This window comes from Polypterus senegalus, chromosome 3 (genome assembly GCF_016835505.1).
Source record: "Polypterus senegalus isolate Bchr_013 chromosome 3, ASM1683550v1, whole genome shotgun sequence".
Lineage (NCBI taxonomy): Eukaryota > Metazoa > Chordata > Cladistia > Polypteriformes > Polypteridae > Polypterus > Polypterus senegalus.
This window is the reverse complement of record NC_053156.1, coordinates 66,551,273-66,574,391: the sequence shown is the minus strand read 5'-3', so window position 1 is coordinate 66,574,391 and position 23,119 is coordinate 66,551,273.

The window sequence follows — 23,119 nt, the reverse complement described above, 5'->3', positions numbered from 1 at the left end:
TTTTTCTTTTAATCATACATTTAAATATATTAATACAAGAAAGAGCATCAGCAATTATATTTTCTTTACCCTTTTTATGCTTAATAATTAGGTTATAATTTTGAGCAATCGAAGACCAACACATTAATCTCTGATTAGAATTAAACATACTTTTTAAAAAGGTAATAGGATTATGAGCTGTAAAAACCATTACAGGGAGTACAGATGAACCAAAATAGACTTCAAAATGTTGCAAAAAAGCCAAAGTCTCTTTCTCTATAATTGAATACTACAGTTGGTGTTAGCATAGCATATAGGATGTTCCACTCCATTCTCATCTTCCTGTAGAAGAAGAACTCCAACTCCACAAGCACTTGCATCTATCCATTCATCCATCCATCCATTATCCAACCCACTATATCCTAACTACAGGGTCACAGGGATCTGCTGGAGCCAATCCCAGCCAACACAGGGCGCAAGGCAGGAAACAAACCCTAGGCAGGGCACGCACACACACACACACACACACACCAAGCACACACTATGGACAATTCAGGATCGCTAATGCACCTAACCTTCATGTCTTTGGACTGTGGGAGGAAACCAGAACACCCGGAGGAAACTCATGTAGACACGGGGAGAACATGCAAATTCTGTTCAGCTTTTGGAATAAACCACTAAATCATCCAAATAGGCCTCACAATATTGCAATCCTGCTAGTACAATTGTCATTAGTTGTTGAAATGTGGCAGGAATATTCCTCATTCCAAATGCCATCACTGTATATTGAAGAAAACAATCCGGTGTAACAAATGCAGAAATATCCGAAGCACGTGGAGGCACCTGACAATTCCCTTTTAACAGATCAAATTTACTCACATAGTGAGCCAAGCCAACTCTATCAATACAATCGTCCATTCTTGGAAGAGGGAATGAATCAGGTTTAGTAACAGCATTTACCTTTCGATAATCAGTACAAAACCGATAAGTCCCATCTGTCCTAGGTACAAAAATGCATGGCAAACTCCATGGTCTACTACTGTGAACAACAAGGCCATTTTCCAACAAATATTCAACTTCTTTACCCATAAGTATATGTTTAACAGGATTAACCCAATAAGCATGCTGTTTAATTGGCTGTACATGGTTTACCTCAATTTTATGATACAACACATTTGTACAAGTAGGTACAGAAAATAGCCCAGAATGAGCAGTTATAAGACTTACAATATCAGCATGCTCAAATTCAGGTAAACAACATACGAATTCTTGAAGATTACATAATATTTTAAAATTTGATAACTTGCTGCTCACAACATGTGCATAGCATACTGTAGATAACCCATCCTCAGATGTGATAGGCACAGCTAACGCCACTAAGGTTTCAAGGCCACCCAACTTAACCCCCTGTTTATCCTTTAAACAATTTTCCACCTGACTTTGATACAGTTTTAACATATTAACATGACATAATCTACTTTTACGTTTATGATCAGGAGTATGGATGAGATAATCCCGGTCACTCACTTTTCTATCAATTACGTAAGGACCAGAAAAACTAGTTTGCAAAGCAGAACCTGGGACAGGCAATAGAACTAATACTTTATCTCCTGGCTGAAAACTTTGACTCACAGATTTCTTATCAAAATAGGGCTTCATGGGGTGGCACTGTGGCGCAGTGGGTAGTGCTGCTGCCTCGCAGTTACGAGACCCGGGTTTACTTCCCAGGCGTGGAGTTTGCATGTTCTCCCCATGTCTGCATGGGTTTCCTCTGGGCACTCCGGTTTCCTCACACATTCCAAAGACATGCAGGTTAGGTGCATTGGCGATTCTAAATTGTCCCTAGTGTATGCTTGGTGTGTGTGTGTGTGTATACGCCCTGCGGTGGACTGGCGCCCTGCCCAGGGCTTGTTTCCTGCCTTGCGCCCTGGGATTGTCTCCAGCAGAACCTTGTGACCCTGTAGTTAGGATATAGCAGGTTGGATAATGGATGGATGGATAGTGCTTCATTTTTCATTGAGAGGACTCCAAAGTTTTTTTTAGCTATTTCACAAGCATAGCTCAGTTTGTGATGAAAATCACAAACATAATCCAATAAGTTTTTAGTAGTAGCTGAAGTTTCAGACGTCCATCTCTCTTTTAGCAAGTTTAAAGGTCCCCGTAAAGTATGACCAAATACAAGCTCTGAAGGACTAAATCCTAGAGAATCTTGATCTACCTCTCTTATTTATATATATAGTTCACTAAGGGCACGCAAGATAGTGAGCGCATGCAAGACAGAGAGCCACGCCCACCAAGTCACAGAGCCCCGCCTACCAACTCTAACCCTCCTGCCGGGTCATGGGATACGCACAACAGAGCCACACACGCCAACTGTAACCATCCTCCCACGTCCAGCGTCACTTTTGAGGCATGTGCACTGCCTGCTCATGTGCCTGCATGCAACAACTCACCAAACACAGCCTCAGTCGCTTTCGTCTGTGCAAAAGTCCACATGCAACTCTGAGCCACATTGACTTTTCACCGCACGCTAGACAGAGAGCCACGACCACCAACTCATAGAGCCCCGCCCATGGGCTACGCACGAAAGAGCCACGAACACCCACGCTAACCCTCCTTCCACGTCATAGGATACACACGACAGAGCCCGCACGCAACAACTCACCAGACACAGTCTCAGTCGATTTCGTCTGTGCCACAGTCCACATGCACCTCTGAGCCACATTGACTTTTCATTGTTCTTTTTGGCCACAAAATCGGTATACAAACAATCCATTTTCCTTTTCGGTTTGTGCTTGCCTATGATTTCCGCACGTGTTCAGTCTCTCCCTGTGCGTTCCCTGTGCAGCGAGAGAGAGAGCGACAGCGAGAGACAGACACACAAACAGGTGCATGCCAGAAAGAGAGAGAGAGACACACACACACACAGACACGCGAGAGACACACACACACAGGCGCGAGCGAGAGAGAGGCACACACACACACACAGGATGGCGCAAGAGAGACACACACACACAGGTGCAGGAGAGAGAGAGAGAGAGGGCTGGAGGCATAAGGGAGAGATTTTTTGTTTTTGTTTTCACTTCTGTTTACGGCGATCAGTTCGTAGCGTGCATTATTGCATGGTTACTTTTCTTGGTGGTTTATTAAATTACAGGTTTTTCAAATATTCATTTCTTTCCCTGTGCTTAAAATTCATTTAAAAAAAGTTATTTTAGCGAGTGGTTCGTACCTCTATAGCGCAAACTCTTGCAGTGTTAGTTTTCTCTGTTGTTCAAGGTTTTCTCAGTGTTATTCAATGTTTTTAAATTTAGTTTACTATTAAGCTGTGCATTTTATGGTAAACTTAACTATATTTGTGCTTAAAAATCTTTAAAAAAATATATTTACATACAGTTTGTACGGTCTGGAACGGATTAATTGTATTTAAATACAATCTTATGGGGGCAATTACTTCGGTTGACGACCAAGACGGTTTACGGGCAGAGGTTTGGAATGAATTATGGTCGTGAACTGAGGTTTCACTGTACAGGGGACTGATGGATGCTGTTGCTGCAAAAGTACAACACTATAACATCCACCCTGGACAATTGATCATTCTTCTCTCTACCTTTCAAGGCAGTCCATGGTACATGCAACAGAAATACCAAGACGCGATGGCAAATGTGGGCAGCCTGATTTATTCCTAACCTTCACCTACAATCCTGGTTGGCGGGAAATCTGTAACGCCATTCCCCACCATGAGCAACCAGATCGCAAACCTGACATCATTGCACTGAAAGTCGTATCCTCAAATATATCCCTTTTGGACAACTGTGTCTTTCAGGAAGTGTTCACACATCAATAAATAATTATGCGGTGTGTGCTATGCAGCGGGTTGGCTAGTAGCAAATAATACAAAAGGGATACTCTGATCCCAGTCTCTCTCAAACTGATAATAATAATTATGCAACATGGACTTCAGAGTCTGATGGATCCATTCTAAACTCCCTTGAGATTCTTAATGATAGGCACTTGATATTTTATGCTTTACTGCTAACTGCTGTAAAACTTGGGCAAGCAATTTAGACATGAAATTAGACCCTTGATGTGACTGCATAACTTTAGGTAAACCAAATATAGATAAAAATTTTACCAAACCTTTACAATAACAGAGGCAGTAATTTATTTTTACAGGAATAGCCTCAGGATATCTTATGGCCCTGCACATAATCTATACTAATAAAAGGCAAAGCCCTCACTCACTCACTCACTCACTCACTCACTCACTCACTCACTCACTCACTCACTCACTGACTCACTCACTCACTCACTCACTGACTCACTCACTCATCACTAATTCTCCAACTTCCCGTGTAGGTAGAAGGCTGAAATTTGGCAGGCTTTTTCCTTACAGCTTACTTACAAAAGTTAAGTAGGTTTCATTTCAAAATTCTACACGTAACGGTCATAACGGTCGATAACAGTCGACAACGTCTGCCATGTTGAACTTTCTTATTTATGGCCCCATCTTCACGAAATTTGGTAGGCGGCTTCCCTGCGCTAACTGAAACTGATGTACGTACTTATTTTGATGGTATGACGCCACTGTCGGCCGCCATATTGAACTATCCAACATCACTAATTTTACAGCTTCCCGTGTAGAGAGAAGGCTGACGCCATCTACACGAAATTTGGTAGGTGGCTTCCCTGCGCTAACCAAAACCGATGTATGTACTTATTTCGGTGGTATGATGCCATATTGAACTTTCCAATGTCACTAATTCTCCAACTTCCCGTGTAGGTAGAAGGCTAAAATTTGGCAGGCTCATTCCTTACAGCTTACTTACAAAAGTTAAGCAGGTTTCATTTCGAAATTCTACGCGTAACGGTCATAACGGTTAACAACGTTCACCATATTGAACTTTCTTATTTATGGCCCCATCTTCACAAAATTTGGTACGTGGCTTACCTGCGCTAACCAAAACCGATGTACGTACTTATTTCAGTGGTATGATGCCACTGTCGGCCGCCATATTGAACTTTTCAACGGTCTTTGTTACTTATGGGCCCATCTTCAAGAAATTTGGTACGCGGGTTCCCAACGCTAACTGAATCCTACTTACGTACATGTATACGTCCATAGCCTGCAGCTCAGTCACCGTGTGAGGCGTTGGGTCCCCATACCAGCGCCTCCCGTTGTTGGCTGCCTGCCTATATAAGGCCGTCCGTCACTCCAGTCTCTACATTCCCTTCCTTGCTTCGCCACAGGATTCACGTCTCCCTGCTGATAACTATAGCCTTTTTTATTTAATCCACGGTTTTTCTGCTGTTTTATTGTTCATTTATTATGGTTATAGTTATTGTGTAGGTATTTTAGACTTACTTTACATTGTTCAGGTACCCATTTCCTTTATCATTCCAACCGTACCCCCATTAACATGTCTATTGAGGTGATCACCATCGATCAAAGAACTGTCACTTACCGAGTGGTTTTCATTCCCGGAGATGGCACCTACCTTTTCCATTCTCTTTGTTACATATTGCACGGCCATATCAGGCTCACTCTTGATATTCGGAGGAACATTGTGTCTTATGTATTGAATGACTGGGACAAGTTCAAGGTGTGGACTGATGACGGTACAGGAGATAATTATACTACACAGGAGCACTATAAGAGTGAAATGCTTTATCCCTTCACCTATGCATCTGCATGTGAGTTGATGGCTGCCGCTGAATTGTTCGGTTGTCACTTTCAAGTGTACTCAAATGGCCAAATATTTTACACCTTTCGACATCCGCCAATGCCTCTTAAACATCTTAGATTCACAGGTGACGATTTCAGTAGTGGACACTTTGATGTTTATGAATGTTTAAACTCTCAAAAGCTGGATGTGAAGTTATCGATGAAACCGGTTGTATACTTACAACGCATGATAGATGCCGAATGTCTCTCCAACACAAGTCCTACAAATACTGTCGTAATTGAAACAAACCATGAAACTTAAACCGATTATGACAGCAGCAATCCAATCTGTGAGATTTGGAACAAGATTACTGTTCACATGGCCAACCGTACGTTGCATGCTCAAGAGTAAGCTCAGCGCCCAGCTTGGTCATATTACAACTGGAGGGCCGAACTCACAATGTGGTATACAAAGAGATCCTTAACAAATAATTATTGGTATATTTTCCCTCAGTTTAAAAGGGTTTAATTTTCTTCTTAATAAAACTTTTAAGGCAGTACTTCGCCGCTGCAAAGCGCGGGTATTTTGCTAGTAGTTAATAAATACTGATTTCCAGATTTTGTTCTAGGCAAAGGACCAACACAATCAATAATAATATATTCAAAAGGTTCCCCTGTTACTGGGATTGGATACAACGGAGCTGAGGGAATCTTTTAATTTGGTTTTCCAAACATTTGACAAACAGAGCATGTTTCGCAATAACATTTAACATCAGACCATACCCCTGGCCAGTAGAAATGCCTAAGTATTCGGTCACATGTTTTTTTTATTCCAAAATGACCAGCTAAACAATGATCATGGGCAACAGATAACACATTTAACCAATATAAAACATCCATCCATCCATCCATTATATCCTAACTACAGGGTCAAGGGGGTCTGCTGGAGCCAATCCCAGCCAACACAGGGCACAAGGCAGGAAACAAACCCCGGGCAGGGTGCCAGCCCACTGCAGGGCACACACCCACAAACCAAGCACACACTAGGGAAAATTTAAGATCTCCAATGCACCTAACCTGCAAGTCTTTGGACTGTGGGAGGAAACCGGAGCACCCAGAGGAAACCCGCACAGACATGGGGAGGACATGCATCCTCCATGCAGGGAGGACCCGGGAAGCGAACCCAGGTCTCCTAACTGCAAGGCAGCAGCATTACTCACTACGCCATCATCCTGCCCCAATATGAAACAGGAACAACAATTTGATATTTTACATCCCATTCAGGAGATGATGCAGATGATTGACATTTACACATTAAAACTCCATTTTCAACAAAATAAGCAATAGTCAGTTCACCCAGTTTTTCCTTTAAAGAAAAATGATGAAAGTTCAAGGTTACTCTTTTGCTCCATAATAAATTGCTCTCGTGAAATGAACCAAGGGAAAAGCTTCAGTTACAGTCTCATTTGGTTTTAATTGTCTTAAGTTTTTCTCATCTTCAGACAGTGTCTACAACTGGAAGTCCAATACACTCTGATCAATATCATTAAGAAACGTTTCTGATAAATTTCTCATCCAATTTCTCAGTACTATCTACTCCAAGTCTTTTGGACTCTGCATGAGTCACAACACATGCAGGAAACACTTGAGGAAACTGGCATGCCAGTTCATCAGAACAAGGTTGGTATAGGGTTTTCCAAAATCTCTGGAACGGGTGACACATTACCTCCAGTCAAGTCATTGCCCAATATGAATATAACCCCCATCACAGGAAATCAAAATCACTGTATGAAGTGGAAAATTCACATAGCCCATTTCAAAACCTCACATTAATACACTTGATCCCTATTGATGTCTTCTCAGACAGAGGTAAAACTCCTTCCAACAAAAATGATTGGCTGGCACCTAAATCTCTTCAAATTTTAACAGGTTTTTGAACATCAGGATGGTCAGGTGTTGTTATTGAGCCATTTGTAATAAAAGGCTCAAAACCCTTACTAACAAACAACTTCTCAGACTTTTCTTCAAGTTGTACCACAGCCACACTTTTTGGATCTTGATATTTCTTTTTCAACATCACACAATTAAAAATTATATGACCCGGCTTTCTACAATAAAAACAAACATACTTTTGGTCTACTGCTACATTACTAGACGTCACTGATTTATACTGTAATAAATTCTGATGAAAGGACCCATTCAAACCTCTACCCAAACATCTGTTTCTTATTATTTTCTCACCAGAATATTTTTGTGGAGTAAATACAGTTTTATGAGTATGAACAAATTCATCAGCTAATACTGCTGCTTTAGAGACCTTCAAAACTTGTTGCTCATTTAAATAGGTCACAATTCGTTCTGGAATGCAGTTTTTAAAATCCTCAAGCAAGACTAAATCTCTGAGTTGTTGAAATTGTTTAACAATTAACAATTGTTGTACTCTTTCCAGTGAATTCTCAAGCATATAATATTAGATTAGACACCCTACCTTTTATCATTGCAGAACAGTTTAAATACCTTGGGGGTAAACATCACAAGTAAACATAAAGCTCTTTATTAACAAAATTTCTCAGTCTGCATGGAAAAAATTAAACAAGACTTGCATAGATGCTCAACCCTTCATCTCACACTAGCTGGAAGAATTAACACTGTTAAGATGAATATTCTTCCTAAGCTCCTTTTTTTATTTCAAAACATTCCAATATACATTAATAAATCATTCTTTAAGCAATTAGATTCAACAATAGCCTCATTTATTTGGAACTAAAAACATCCACGCATCAAAAGAGCGACCCTACAAAGACAAAAGGCAGAAGGTGGCATGGCTCTACCTAACTTCCAGTTTTATTACTGGGCAGCAAATATACAGGCGATAAGAACCTGGACACAAATAGAAGAGCATACACAGGCTTGGACCGCAATAGAAGTAAAATCTTGTAGTACTTCTTTGTATTCCTTGCTCTGTGCTCCAATAAATACACGTTATCGGCAATACACTAATAACCCAATTGTGCTCCACTCACTTAGAATCTGGAACCAATGTAGAAAGCATTTTAAGACGGAGAAGCTTCTATCTGTGGCACCTCTTTCAACCAACCACCTCTTTCAACCTTCACAAACATATGCAGTTTTTAATATCTGGAAAAAATTTGGAATTAACTTGCTTAGAGATCTTTATATAGACAACGTCTTTGCATCCTATGAAAAATTACATTCCAAATTTAACATTCCAGCTACACATTTCTTTCACTATCTTCAAATCAGGAACTTTGTTAAACAGAACCTTCCAGATTTTCCTCATCTTGCACCCTCAACCATACTGGAAAAATTATTGCTCAATTTCAAGGAGTTAGACTCCATCTCTACAATATATAAAATCCTTTTACAATCCCTCCCTTTCAAAGATCCAAGAGTACACTGGGAAAAAGATCTCTCAATTAATATATCAGAAAAGGAGTGGAAAGTAGCAATGCAGATAATTCACTCAAGCTCCATATGCGCAAAGCATACAATTATACAACTCAAAATTATATATCGAGCACATCTGTCTCGACTAAAACTCTCCAAAATGTTTCCAGGACATGATCCAACCTGCGAACGTTGCAACCAAGTCCCAGCCTCAACAGGTCACATGTTCTGGGCCTGCACCAAATTAACATTATTCTGGACAAAAATTTTTAATCACCTGTCAGACAGTCTTGGACTCACAATCCCTCCTAACCCATTAACAGCTGTGTTTGGGGTTCTTCCAGAGGGGCTTAAAGTGGAGAAAGACAAACAAATTGTGATTGCATTCACTACACTGTTGGCACGCAGACTCATTCTGATAAACTGGAAGAATCCAAACTCTCCTCTTTAAGTCAGTGGGAAACCGATGTGTTATATTATTTGAAATTGGAAAAAATCAAATACTCAGTTAGAGGATCTGTACAGACCTTTTTCAAAACATGGCAGGATCTAATCAGTAATATTTTAAAATAAGTTCATAAAGCACAGAGAATTTTTTTTTTTTTTAAATTAGGTATGTTTACAAGTCTTAAATTTAACGTTATTTGGCTTGCTCTCTCTCTCAGGGGTGGGGATCGATCTGTTTTTAACTCAATTTTTCTTTTTGTAAAATCTTGATTGCTTTGTATGGATTGTAATAAAATTAATAAAAATTAAAAAAAAAAAAAAAAAAAAAAAAGAAATTGTTTAACACTTTGAGATGCACACCATCTATCAAAAAGGTTCTCCTTTTCTCTAGCAAACTCCACAAAAGTTTGATTAACCTGTTTCTTATGATTTCTGAACTTTTGTCTATATGCCTCTGGAACCAGCTTATAAGCCCGCAACACAGAATTTATCACCAACTCATAATTTAGACTCTGTTCAGCCAAAAGAGCAGAACACACTTATTGTGCTTTTCCACTTAATTTGCATTGCAACAATAATGTCCAGACATCTTTTGGCCAATGTAATACAGTTGCAACATATTCAAATACAGTAAAATACTTATCAACTTCAGTTTCTTTAAAAGGAGGAACTAAATGAATATGTTTGCTAATATCAAAATCATTAGAAGGATTTTGTCTAGAATAGTCAGTATTTAAGGCCTCAACTTCAAGTTCACGAAGTCAAGTGGTTAGTCTTGTTTCAAATTCCATCCTTCTCATCTCCATTTCCATAGCCACTTTTCTTTCATGCTCTCTGACTTTCAGTTCTTCCAATCTAAGCTACTGTAATTTAAATTCTTAACATTTTAACTCAAGATCACGTTCTCATAAAAGAACTATAGTAGCTGTATTTTCTACAGGAACATCAAAACAATGCTGTGCTGCCCCACCTGGATGTGTACTTCCTACATCAATAGGAGTTACAACATCAGCTTCTGAAAGCAATGTGGGTTCTGCTTCAGCACAAGTATCAGGCAATGCAACATCACCTTACATAACACTTGCTGAAACCTCCCTGCCAAGCAATACCCCCAATGTTATCAAATTATGCTTAAGTTCAGACTTAATTTCACTCTTACTAGCATGAGATATCAAAAAAGTCGGCAATAAGTAAGAGATCTGCCTTTCTACAATTATCAAGCTTATCAACAGTGGGAGCACTAGTAAACTCATGCAAATCAAAATCCATTGTAACACTAAAAGTAACAAACCTGCTACAGTATACAAAAATGGACCCTTCAAAATCACTTCCAGTTATCCAACTAATTAAGTCCACAATACTTTATTACCAAAGAATTGCTGATGTACTGAATATACTACCACTTATAAAAAAGGCTCTCAAAAATATTCTTTTTGAATATACTAAAGCACTTAGAGAAAAATAAACTCCAAAGTCAACACAGGACCACCAAAACCACTCTGGCCAAAACAACTCAAAGTGCACAAAAATGCTGAAAAGATCCCGGACAAGTCCCCAATATGCTACAGCCTACCAAAAAGTCTAGGGATATATAAATAGGCCGCACACAAGTGAGAGAGAGAGAGAGAGAGAGAGAGAGAGAGAGACAAAACACAAAAAAAAACGAAACCAGCTAAATAAAAACAGGCTCCATTTATTGTCAAAAAAAACACAACACACAAAATATGGAGAAAATTACACAAAACAAGCAAGGCAGGAGAACCACAATAACATAGCAGTCTAATTTCACAAAGTTTTATTACTTAGATGGTGTGGTGGACGGCCGGATCCCATGCCTGGCAGGGACGTCCCTTTTACTTATGTTCTGGGGGAGCAGCCAGGGGCTCCTCAGTACCTCCTCCGGGACGCTTGGTGGCAGCCTCTCTGGTTCATGATGGTGACTCAGCTTCCCGCAGGGTTTAATGGGAGCTGAACCAACACCTGGAGCACTTCCGGGAGGGCTATAAAAAGGGACTGCCTCCCTCTATTCAATGGCCAGAATCGGGAGGAAGAGGACGAGGTTGCCTGGGAGGAGTGGTGGTGCCAAGGTGGAGGACTGTGTGTACTGGTTAAGTGCTCTTGGGACTGTGTAATACCTGTGGGTCACAGAGAAGATGTGTGCCCGCAGGGGAAGAAAAAATAAAAAGTCATGGTGTGTTGACACGTGCCTCTGGGTCAGTCTGTGCCGGGTTGGGCGCAATATAGTGGCTCTATCACAATGGCTAGCTTACAATTACATGTTTAAAAAACCCAAAGCCAGACCATCCAACCCTAACTTTCTATACCTTGCACTCTCTCTCTTTCTCTCTCTCTTTCTCTCTGATCTGAAACCCAAAGAAACTTTTTTGACCTTAGCTAAAAGACAAAGCTCGAAAACCCAACTCTTGCCTACAGAGTTAATCTATTTCTGAAAAAAGAGGTTACTATCAAAAATAACCCCAAGATTCTGAACATGAGGTTTGCAAAATTCCGCAAAAGAGCCAAGGAGATCAAAACCAATATGACCTTTGGCAGGAGGACCAGCTATCAGCACATCCATTTTATTTTTATTAATTGTCATCCATCCAGGATCTTAGTTCTACAAAGCACTTAGGCAGCCAGTTTATTGAAGAGTTATGCACAGGAATATAGACCTGCGTGTCATCATCATAACAATGAAAAGAATCATTAAACTTCCTAAAAACAGCACCTACAGGATGGAGATATATAGAGTATAAAATAGGACCCTGATTTACACCAGATTTAACAGGAACAGTAGATAAAAAAAGGAATTGAAAGTTACTGAAAAGTGTTTATCAGTAAAATATGACCTAAACTAGTTAAGGGCAGCCCCTTTCAGCCCCACCAGATGCTCAGTCCACAACAGTACGATCTCATGATCGCATGAGGTGGGTGTTGCACAGTCTCTGGAAGATTGTATCCAAGTCTTGGAGGTATTGTTCGAGAGAAGGGGAGTAAATGATGATGTTGTCAATGTAAACAAAGCATATTTTGCCAATCATCCCCTTCAGGACTTGCTCCATGAGCAGCTGGAAGGTGGCTCCAGCATTTTTAAGATAGAATGGCATGACTTTGATCTTAAACAAGCCTTCTGGGGTGATGACTGCATTGAGGCTCCATGTAGGGACTCCAAGATCTCATGAACCAGAGGCATGGGGTATGCATCTAAACTGGTCTTTGCATTTACCCCCCTGTAGTCAATACAGAATGGGTAAATGCCATCTGCTTTCTTTACAAGGACTATAGTGGACGCCCAGGAGGAAGAGGAGGTTTTGATAATTCCTTTGGCAAGCATCTTGTCTAGATGCTCCTTAATTCCTGCATTCTTCTGTGGAGAAACCCGATACGCTCAGTGCCGAACGGGGACTTCATTGGAGGTCTGGATCTTGTGGGCAACCCCACATGTGACTCCCAATTGTTCAGTCCACACCCCTGGCCACTTATTTAGCACTGGCCTCACCCCTTCAGGTTGCTTCTCCAACAAGGATGCTGCCGAGATGTCACAACCCCTCCTCTCGATAAATAAGAATCCTATGTAAGTTCAGCCAAGGTCTTCTCTAGATTTCTGTATAAAGTTGCATACCACTTCCCCTAGCACCGCATACCCCCGGGGATTAAGACGAAAATAATCTTGACTGTTGTTAAGGAGTCCAACCCCAGGAGTAGCAGAATGTACAGGTGCTGGTCTTTCAGGTCAAAGGTGTCAGTCTCTCAAAAGGTGGAATGGAAATTGTGTGCAAAGGGCTGTGTGTCCACTCCCATTGGCCAGCACAAACTTGAAAGATGGAGTAGATGACAAGCTGTTGTGGCGGGCGGCTGGGGGCTGTACACCTAGAAGGGCTGGGAGAGGGACTATACCTCCACTGGACCACGAGAGGGCAGCTGCCCTGGTTGGTATGGGGGCCACGGGAAAAGAGTATGGAAGCTCAACCCTACACTATGCGACTCTTCAATTCCACCCGGGGGAGTAAATGCTAACATTATTCAAGTTATTGTCTGTTTTTAACATGCATTCTTTAATTTATTTATTTATTTTTTTGGTTTTTTTTTGTATCAGTATGATGCTGCTGGATTATATGAATTTCCCCTTGGGATTAATAAAGTATATATCTAAATCCAAATCTATAGTATATATAATATTTATATTATGTGAAAATCAGTCACTGGGACCTGCATTATCAGTAGATAATAATGATTCAGTATTTCATCGACATTATCATTTATCGACAGAGTGCCAAGGTCACTTGTTGTCCATTATCAATATTCTCTAAAGGGTACTTCCTTCAAAAATGTTATGCTTAAGAAATATGAACTACTAATTAGCCATAACCCTCTCACAACAAACAATTAAAAATAATATATAAATTGATATGGAACAATAATAAATTAATTGATACAGTTTGTACTTGAGTTATGTCAGCTAGAAAAGCCAATCTGGACTCAATTTTAACTAGATGTCATTGTAAAATACTATTAAAAAACAGGTATTTAATGCACTCTGCTAGTAAATGTAATATATTGGTTTTTGGATATGAATCATTGTTACCAAAAGAATTTAATAAGCAAAAAAAATGGATATCAGTTAACAGTTTAAATTTTTTTTACTACAAAGTGCCAAAGTTCCCAAATGCACCTGAACATTGCACTGCGTGTAAATCCTTTCTTATTCTGTTACGCTCTTACAGCAGGTTTATTTCAGTTCCTGAGATGCATTGCTGCCACCACCTGAACAAAATAGTTTATACCTTTTCATGATTTCTCAATAAATCTATCTGCTTTCCTCCACAAAAACTATATTTCCCTATATCATCTATCAAAGTCAAAATTTCGACTTTTAATCACTTCTTTTTCTTCACTGTGTCCCTATTTGTTTCTAAAGTTTGTGGCCTTAATACTCTTTAGTAACACAGAGTATGTCATGATTAATCTTAATAAAAATCAGTTATCCAAAATCATCTTAAAACTATCAGTGAATATATAGAAAGTCTTTTCTTTTTTGACAAAGTGTATTTTATTAGTCCCCTAAAATTTGCACATCCTATTACAAAGTGTTAAAATACTTCTTTTTATCAGAGTGCAGACAACTCCCTTTTAATTTTTTTTCAATTTAATATAAATATTGATTTGCTCCATAATCGTCTGATAATGTTTATTAATTATTAGCCTACTTGTTGTTTTCTTAATTGTCTTTATTTTTGACCATTCAATTTAATTAATTACCAGTGTACTCAGAGCCGACTCTACTATATAGGTGAACTAGGCAGTCACCTACGGAGGCAATTTGTCAACCATCACAGATTCATTTAAACAAACACTAAGACTCAACAAAACACCAGGGCTTACTGGCCCTCTAGGTTCTTGGATATATTATGAGCACTTAAACAGGCATAGTAACAAACTGCCAAATTGTCCACTAGGAGTCACCATTGACCCACAGTAGCTACCCTTTAGACTTGTGCAGATCTTCTATATATATATAAAACTTAAAGTGTGTATTTATGTTCCAGCATCATGTCTGAATGGCTAGAACGATTTTCATGAAACTTGGTCATTGGTCAACTAAAAAAAAACACTGTAGGGTGAAATTAACCCTAACCCACCCCCTTCTGGGTAGGGTGGGGGTTGATCTTCCGGTCTTGTATGCATGTTATCATCCAGTTGACACTCGGAACGACCACCTGAGGACGAACTGGAGGTGACTGCCAGCATTCTTTATGTCTGAGCACCACCGCACCCCTGTTGCTTTTGAAATTAAATAGACTTGGCAGAGTTGGCTATTTTTAGGACTCATTCTGTCTTTGTGACCCGAACAGCTATATATATATATATATATATATATATATATATATATACTAACAAAATACCCCCCAGGAGAGTAGTGTGTTAAAGTAATGAAGAAGAAAAGTAAACATTTTAATAATAACATAACATGATAGACAATGTAATTGTTTGTCATTGTCATTAATGTTGCTGGCATATATATATATATATATATATATATATATATATATATATACATATATATAAACATACATGTCTACATATATAGACACACACATATACATATATATCTATCTATCTATCTATATCTATATATCTATATCTATATATCTATATCTATCTATATATGTATATCTATATCTAAATCTATATCTATATACAGTATATATATATATATATATATATATATATATATATATATATATATATATATATATATATATCTACTTTGGGGTCGAGCAGCTGTTGCTGGGGGTGCCAGAATCCATTGAGGAAGAAAAATTAAAAAAATTATTTGTACAAAATGTTAATTTTTCTATCCATTCCTAAATAATTAAATAGGCAGGCTATTTCGTGTCAGTGCAATACGCTGCTTGTTAAAACGGATGACTCCTGCTTTTACGTGCACTTAGTGCTGCATGGGTATTATGAACTATCATATCTGTTCAAGTTCTATTTAAATTTTAAATAATGACTTTTTATTTAGTCAACAGAAATATGTTTAGTAGGAATGTAAGTTAAATTTAGTCATCAATAAATTTTTCTTCACCATAGAAATTTAAAGACTAAATTCAACTTTCATTCCTACCAAAGATATTTCTGCCGACTAAATAGAACCTACTTATATCCAAATTCAAGCTATTGAGCTGTTGCCTGCCTGCCTGAATAAGTCACCCTCGCTTCGCTCTTACTTTTTTACCGTTCATTTAATCATGGCTAGTGGCAGAAAAATTATAAAATGGAAGGGGGATTACACTGAATATGGCTTTACCAAAACAATTATTGATGTGGAATAAAGTATCCATTATTCATAAAGCTTCAATTGGTGATCTGCTTTTCTGTGTTAACCTCACATTTTTTCATACTTCTTCTCAAACCAAGGGGGTGGGAGGGTAAAATGAATCGGGAAGCGCTGATCAATGTAATCGGTGTACCAGGAAATCATGCATTGAGAGAAGTTCCCCTTTGCTTGGAATGCAAAGTGTGATTAAATGCGTTATTTTTTAACGCGTTATGGAGCACATGCATCGAAGTTTCTCAGCTGTGCTTGTGCTAAGAAAAGGAAACATTTTAAAAATAAAGTAACACGATTGTCAATGTAACCTTTTGTAAGTAGTGACTGGAGGATTCAGAGTGTGGAGAAACTCTGGAGACAGCGTGTGTATTAACTTGTGGATTTTTCTGTGAGTATTTGGTGGCAACGTCACAAAGTTGGTTCCGCAAGACTGCATTAGCTGCGGAGCTCAGCTCAGAGCGAAATGAGGTGAATGGGAGGGAGACGATGACGTGACTCCCCAACCGCCTTAACTGTCAATCCCCCCACAAAGACAATCTCTCGGAATTTGCATAAGCACAGCCCTTCAACAGCAATTTTAACTTAGTTACAAAGTGATCAAAACTCGTTTATATCCTGCGTCCTCTCATTAAACTTGTATCCCGCATTAGCCGTGGGCATGACAAACGCCAGCGGCAGCCTGTCTATGATCTTAATTTAAACTTTAGGTTTACACCGTGCTTTGATTCCGAAGTAGCTGCACTCATGAATATGGTTGTATGTGTCAGTCGCCGCTTCTTATTGTTTCGCTGCCTTCTCAATTGTATAATGCATGTTTTCTGCAGAGCTTTTTGGAGCTCTTCCTTGTTCTCTACGTACTGCATTGACAGTTCACGTGATTATGTGGGAGGCGTGATGATGTCACACGAAACCCCGCCCCCCACTGCCATCGAGCTCAACTCCATTACAGTATATGGAGAAAAATAGCTTCCAGTTATGACTATTACACGTAGAATTTTGAAATGAAACCTGCCCAACTTTTGTAAGTAAGCTGTAAGGAATTAGCCTGCCAAATTTCAGCCTTCTTCCTACACGGGAAGTTGGAGAATTAGTGATGAGTCAGTGAGTGAGTCAGTGAGGGCTTTGCCTTTTAATAGTATAGATATATATATAGACGTCTAAGCGTGTAAGTGTGTGTTTCTGTCCGGCCCACAAGTGAGAGGTAAAGTCAGGGTAAGGGCTCCAGCTCAGAGGATGCGCAAGCAAGGCCAGCACACTGACAAAAGGAAACCTACGAAGAAAGACATTTGCATAGCTGCTAATGCACAAACAATGCGAGCACATCTCTAAGAGAGAGATGCCCAGAGTAGTTCTGACAATTACAATACTTTCTAGGATCCCATGCTTCTAACAGAACAGGCTTACACAATCCGTATATATACTGCTCAAAAGAATTAAAGGAACACTTTTTAATCAGAGTATAGCATAAAGTCAATGAAACTATTGGGATATTAATCTGGTCAGTTAAGTAGGGTTGTTAATCAGTTTCAGCTGCTGTGGTGTTAATGAAATTAACAACAGATGCACTAGAGGGGCAACAATGAGATTGCCCCCAAAACAGGAATGGTTTAACAGGTGGAGGCCACTGACATTTTTCCCTCCTCATCTTTTCTGACTGTTTCTTCACTAGTTTTGCATTTGGCTACTGTCAGTGTCACTATTGGTAGCATGAGGCGATACCTGGACCCTACGGAGGTTGCACAGGTAGTCCAACTTCTCCAGGATGGCACATCAATACGTGTCATTGCCAGAAGTTTTGCTGTGTCTCCCTGCACAGTCTCAAGGGCATGGAGGAGATTCTAGGAGACAAGCAGTTACTCTAGGAGAGCTAGACAGGGCCATAGAAGGTCCATAACCCATCAGCAGGACCAGTATCTGCTCCTTTGGGCAAGGAGGAACAGGATGAGCACTGCCAGAGCCCTACAAAATGACCTCCAGCAGGCCACTGGTGTGAATGTCTCTGACCAAACAACCAGAAAGACTTCATGAGGGTGACCCAAGGGCCCCATGTCCTCTAATGGGCCCTGAGCTCACTGCCCAGCAGCATGCAGCTCGATTGGCATTCGCCATAGAATACCAGAATTAGCAGATGCACCACTGGTGCCCTGTGCTTTTTACAAATGAGTGCAGGTTTACCCTGAGCACGTGACAGAAGTGAAAGGGTCTGGAGAAGCCATGGAGAACATTATGCTGCCTGTAACATCATTCAGCATGAGCAGTTTGGTGGTGGGTTAATGATTGTCTGGGGAGGCATATCCATGGAGGGCCACACAGACCGCTACAGGCTTGACAAAGGCACCTTGGCTGCCATTAGGTATCAGGATGAAATCCTTGGACCCATTGTCAGACCCTATGCTGGTACAGTGGCTCCTGGTGCATGACAATTCCTGGCCTCATGTGGTGAGAGTATGCAGGCAGTTCCTGGAGGATGAAGGAATTGATACCATTGACTGGCCACCACACTTTCCTGACCTAAATCCAATAGAACACCTCTGGGACATTATGTTTTGGTCCATCCAATGCCACCAGGTCGCACCTCAGACTGTCCAGGAGCTCAGTGATGCCCTGGTCCAGATCTGGGAGGAGATCCCCACAACACCATCTGTCATCTCATTAGAAGCATGCACCGATGTTGTCAGGCATGTATACAAGAACACAGGGGCCATACAAAGTGCTGCGTACAATTTTGAGTTGCTGCAATTAAATTTTGGCAAAATGGACTAGCCTGCCACATAATTTTTTCACTCTGATTTTTGGGGCATCTTTGAATTCAGGGCTCTGTAGGTTGATCATTTTCATTTCCCTCAAACGATGTGGCATCCTTTCGTTCCTAACACATTACACAGTCTATATCAGTATAGATATCCAGGAGGATTTCTTTTTCCCATTGAGATCTGATGTGTTTTCAAAGTGTTCCTTTAATTTTTTTGAGCAATTTATATATATATATATATACATATATATATATATATATATATATATATATATATATATATATATATATATATATATATGTTATAAAAGGAAATCCTGTGGAATGAATGACTAGTAGACAATACGTGATCTTCACGTTAAGATCACGAAAGACAAATAAAAGAACCGCAAGACGAAAGAGACTGGGCAAAAAAAAAAAGTAGGGTAAAGGGAAGCAGCACACAGATACAGGTGTCTCAGTGCACATCATTCAATGCACAAAACAGAGATTTACACAATAATGGAAAATACATTATGAGAATCTGTGGAATCCCCAGTCCATGTGATCTTGTATCACTTCCGGGTCAGGTAAAAAGTCCTTTTCTTCACCCCGGAAGCACGTCGTTCTTCCTTTGATGCACTTCCGGGTTATAGGGCACAAAGAAGTCTTCGGTCCTCCCTGCAGCTCCCTCTTGCAGCCCCTGTGGTACCCAGCAGGGCTGAGGATAAAAACTACAAAGTCCATGGCTCCCTGCTGGTCTTCGGGGCACCTCCATACTGCAGGGAGGACTCCATCTTATATATATATATAAGTCAAATACCACTGAGTCACTCATCACGAAATCTTCCTAACCATAGGACATGAAATTTGAAATGTTGGTTACCTTTGGCCCATAGGTGCTCGCTAAGAAAAGTTTCCTGTTCCAAGCGCATTCTGTCTGTATGTCTGTCCGTTTTTCATGAGACATTTACTTAACAGATTTAGATCTGGTTGTTTTCTATAATTTGCTTGAACTTTCCAGTTGTTCAACACACATTATCATCTACAGATTGTTAAGGAGTAATATTTGATGTTTTTGAGAGAAAATCAGAGCTCTATGTGTTTTAGTGGGTAGCTGTTGATCACTAGAGATATCACGGGCATATGCTTTTTTCCCCACACAAGGAAGGCTTTCCCATTAGAGCTGAACACGATCAGACACAGTGCCAACGTCTATTGATTTTTAAAGTTTGTCCTGTTTCATTAAATGTATGTGTATGTTTGTGTATATGTATGTTAGTGTCAGCATCACATCCAAATGGCTAGAGCATGTTTCTCATTCGTCGACTTAAAATATTGTAGGGTGAAATCAACCCTAACCACCCCCTTCTTGCGGTCTTGTATGTATGTTATCATCCAGTTGACACTCGGAACGACCACCAGAGGGCGAACTGGAGGTGACTGCCAGCATTCTTTATGTTTGAGCACCACCATGCCCCTGTTGCTTTTGAGATTAAATAGAGTTGGCCGGTTCCAAGCATCAACTAGATAATAACATAAATACAAGACCACAAGACAAACAGATTAGTGAGTCTTCATTTTATGTTAATTTATTTTTTTATTTTTAAAGTTGTGTTTTTTTTAAATTGTGTTTTTCTCTAACAATTAAAAAAAACACTTTAATTTCCCCCCTGGGCAACGCTGGGTATTTCAACTAGTATTTTATAGGCATAAGGCATCCATGTTAGTTGAATTGGTGCTGCTAAATAGGTATGTGTGTTCAGCCTGTAATGGTCTGGCTCCCTGTTCAGACGTTGTTCCTACCTTGCACCTGATGCTTTCTGGGATAGGCTTCAACTGCTCTACAATCCTGCCCTGGATATGTGAGTTCAAAAAAAGATTGATGAATGGATAGATAAGACATCTTGTGCAGGGATGGTTCTTGCTTTGTGTTATCCTGTGTTACTAGGATTTGCTGCAGCTCTATGAGACCCTTAAAATCTATCTCTAACCAGTGCATGGTATTTTAAACATTAAAGAAGCAATATCTGTATTTATTTTACTGCCAGTTTAGGTTACATATTTGGGCAGAATGGCATAGGATTAAAACATTGGATTTTAAACCTCAAAGTTGCCAGTTTACCCATAACTGTGATTCACTGTGTGACACAGAATACGTCACTTAACCTGTAGTATGTTGTACATGTTTTTTGTTTATGTATATATATTATTTCTTGTGTTTGGTTTGTTTTCCTGCTTTACCCCTCTGGACCACTGTACAATTCTGTAAAATTGAATGGTATCATAATATTAAAATTAAATTGTATTATGAATGAGTATTTTTGATCACTTACATATTGGTAAAATATTCTATAAATATAGTGTGTTATTTTCATCCGGCTTAAACAAAGTTTAAGTAGTGGCATTGAAACTGTGCTTATTTTGCTGTATGTTTGCTTAGCATGGGCATCCTGTCTTCTTCCTGCTTGCCTTCCCTGCTACTGCTTTAGACAACAAAATGGATCATTCCACCATAGCTCTGTTTGATGACAAGTATTTTTTACTAATTCTTATTAATGTATTCTGGGGAAGCAAAGCAGTTTGATGCCATGTTAATGCTGCCAGTGTTTGCATATGTAACATGTACTAAATGACAGCACATAAACCACTTGGAGAGGATCATGTTGGTTTTTGATAAACTTTTAAATGATTTTCAATTTAGAAGACAACAACTGATGTTTTCCTTCCTTGCTTCATGAACAAGTCAGCACTGCTGCAATGCTGTATGATTTTGTTGACTGTCCAACTGATGAAGATGAGGAAATGCCATTAATTTCAAAAGATGATTCCTAAAGTTGAGTTGATGAGATGGGAGAACTGTATATAGATGTCATTTCGCCAATAATTCCTGACTCCTTGTGCATCTTTTTTCATTTCTCCTTTTCAGTTGGCTACATGTCAGAGTCTTTTCATATTTTGTTTCTTTTTTCACACTTCTTTTCTGTGTGTTTTGTCATTGTGACTTAATTTTCTCCTATTTTTTTTACATTTTTCTTTACTAAACGTTTCACCAGAGTCAATAGATGTGCAAATATTTTGTCCTGATTGTTACAAGGTCAGAATGAGGTTAATGTCTAAAGCACCATGAGACTGCAAAACCGTACGTATTCTGTCATGAGACAGGACAGGCAGTAAAGGGCTTGCAGTTTGGTTTGTAATCTGAGGGGAGGTCGCAGAGTCTGTGTGCATGAAAATGTTTGATAGCAGTTATATTGGACTAGCAGCATCTACTGTATTTACATGTTTTCACATGACATGCTTCGTTTTTATGTTTAACACTGTTAAGCAGTGCTACCCCTTTCTCTTTTGTTTTTTTAATTTTATTATAGGTTTTTAGGGATCTTATTGTCATGTGCACAGAGTACAGTAAAATTCATATACAGTACAACATGCACATCAACTGAAAAGGCAACTTTGGCATGCAAAAGTCCAGAAGTTAAGTCCCTTTGCAACTACTGTCTCAGGGAGGATGAGAGTCGGGGGTTAGGGTTAGGGGCAGCACTCTGGCACACTTAGTCTCCTCTGTAACAATTTACTTTTTGTCACCAATTGCCATCCTCCATTCTGCTGTGCAAATACAAAGGATGCTGTAACCTGGACTCATTCAGTGGAGGGGAAGCACTGCTGAGAGAGAGCCGGTCAGTGTGTAACATCACACACATCCATGTGCAGTAGAATTCAGAAGCCTGCATACTCTCTTATTGTTGAATTATCTTTTAGTGCACCTGGTTAAGCTGCCACTTTCTGACTTGAATGTCCCACTTAGTGTAAGGATGTGAAACAGAGATGGAGGGACCATTAGCAATTTCTTATTGATGGCAACATGCCTGAAGACTAACCTGGACTTGATGTTGAGGTTGAAATAAGGGATTGTGCAGTACTGTACTTGAACTGAAAGAGACTGAAATCAGAGACAAGTGGGGCCGGCTCTACGCCGGGGCAAGAGGGGTCAATGTCCCCTTAAACAAACGTCCTGCCCCCTTAAATCAAATTTTTAGAAGTTGAGAAAGAA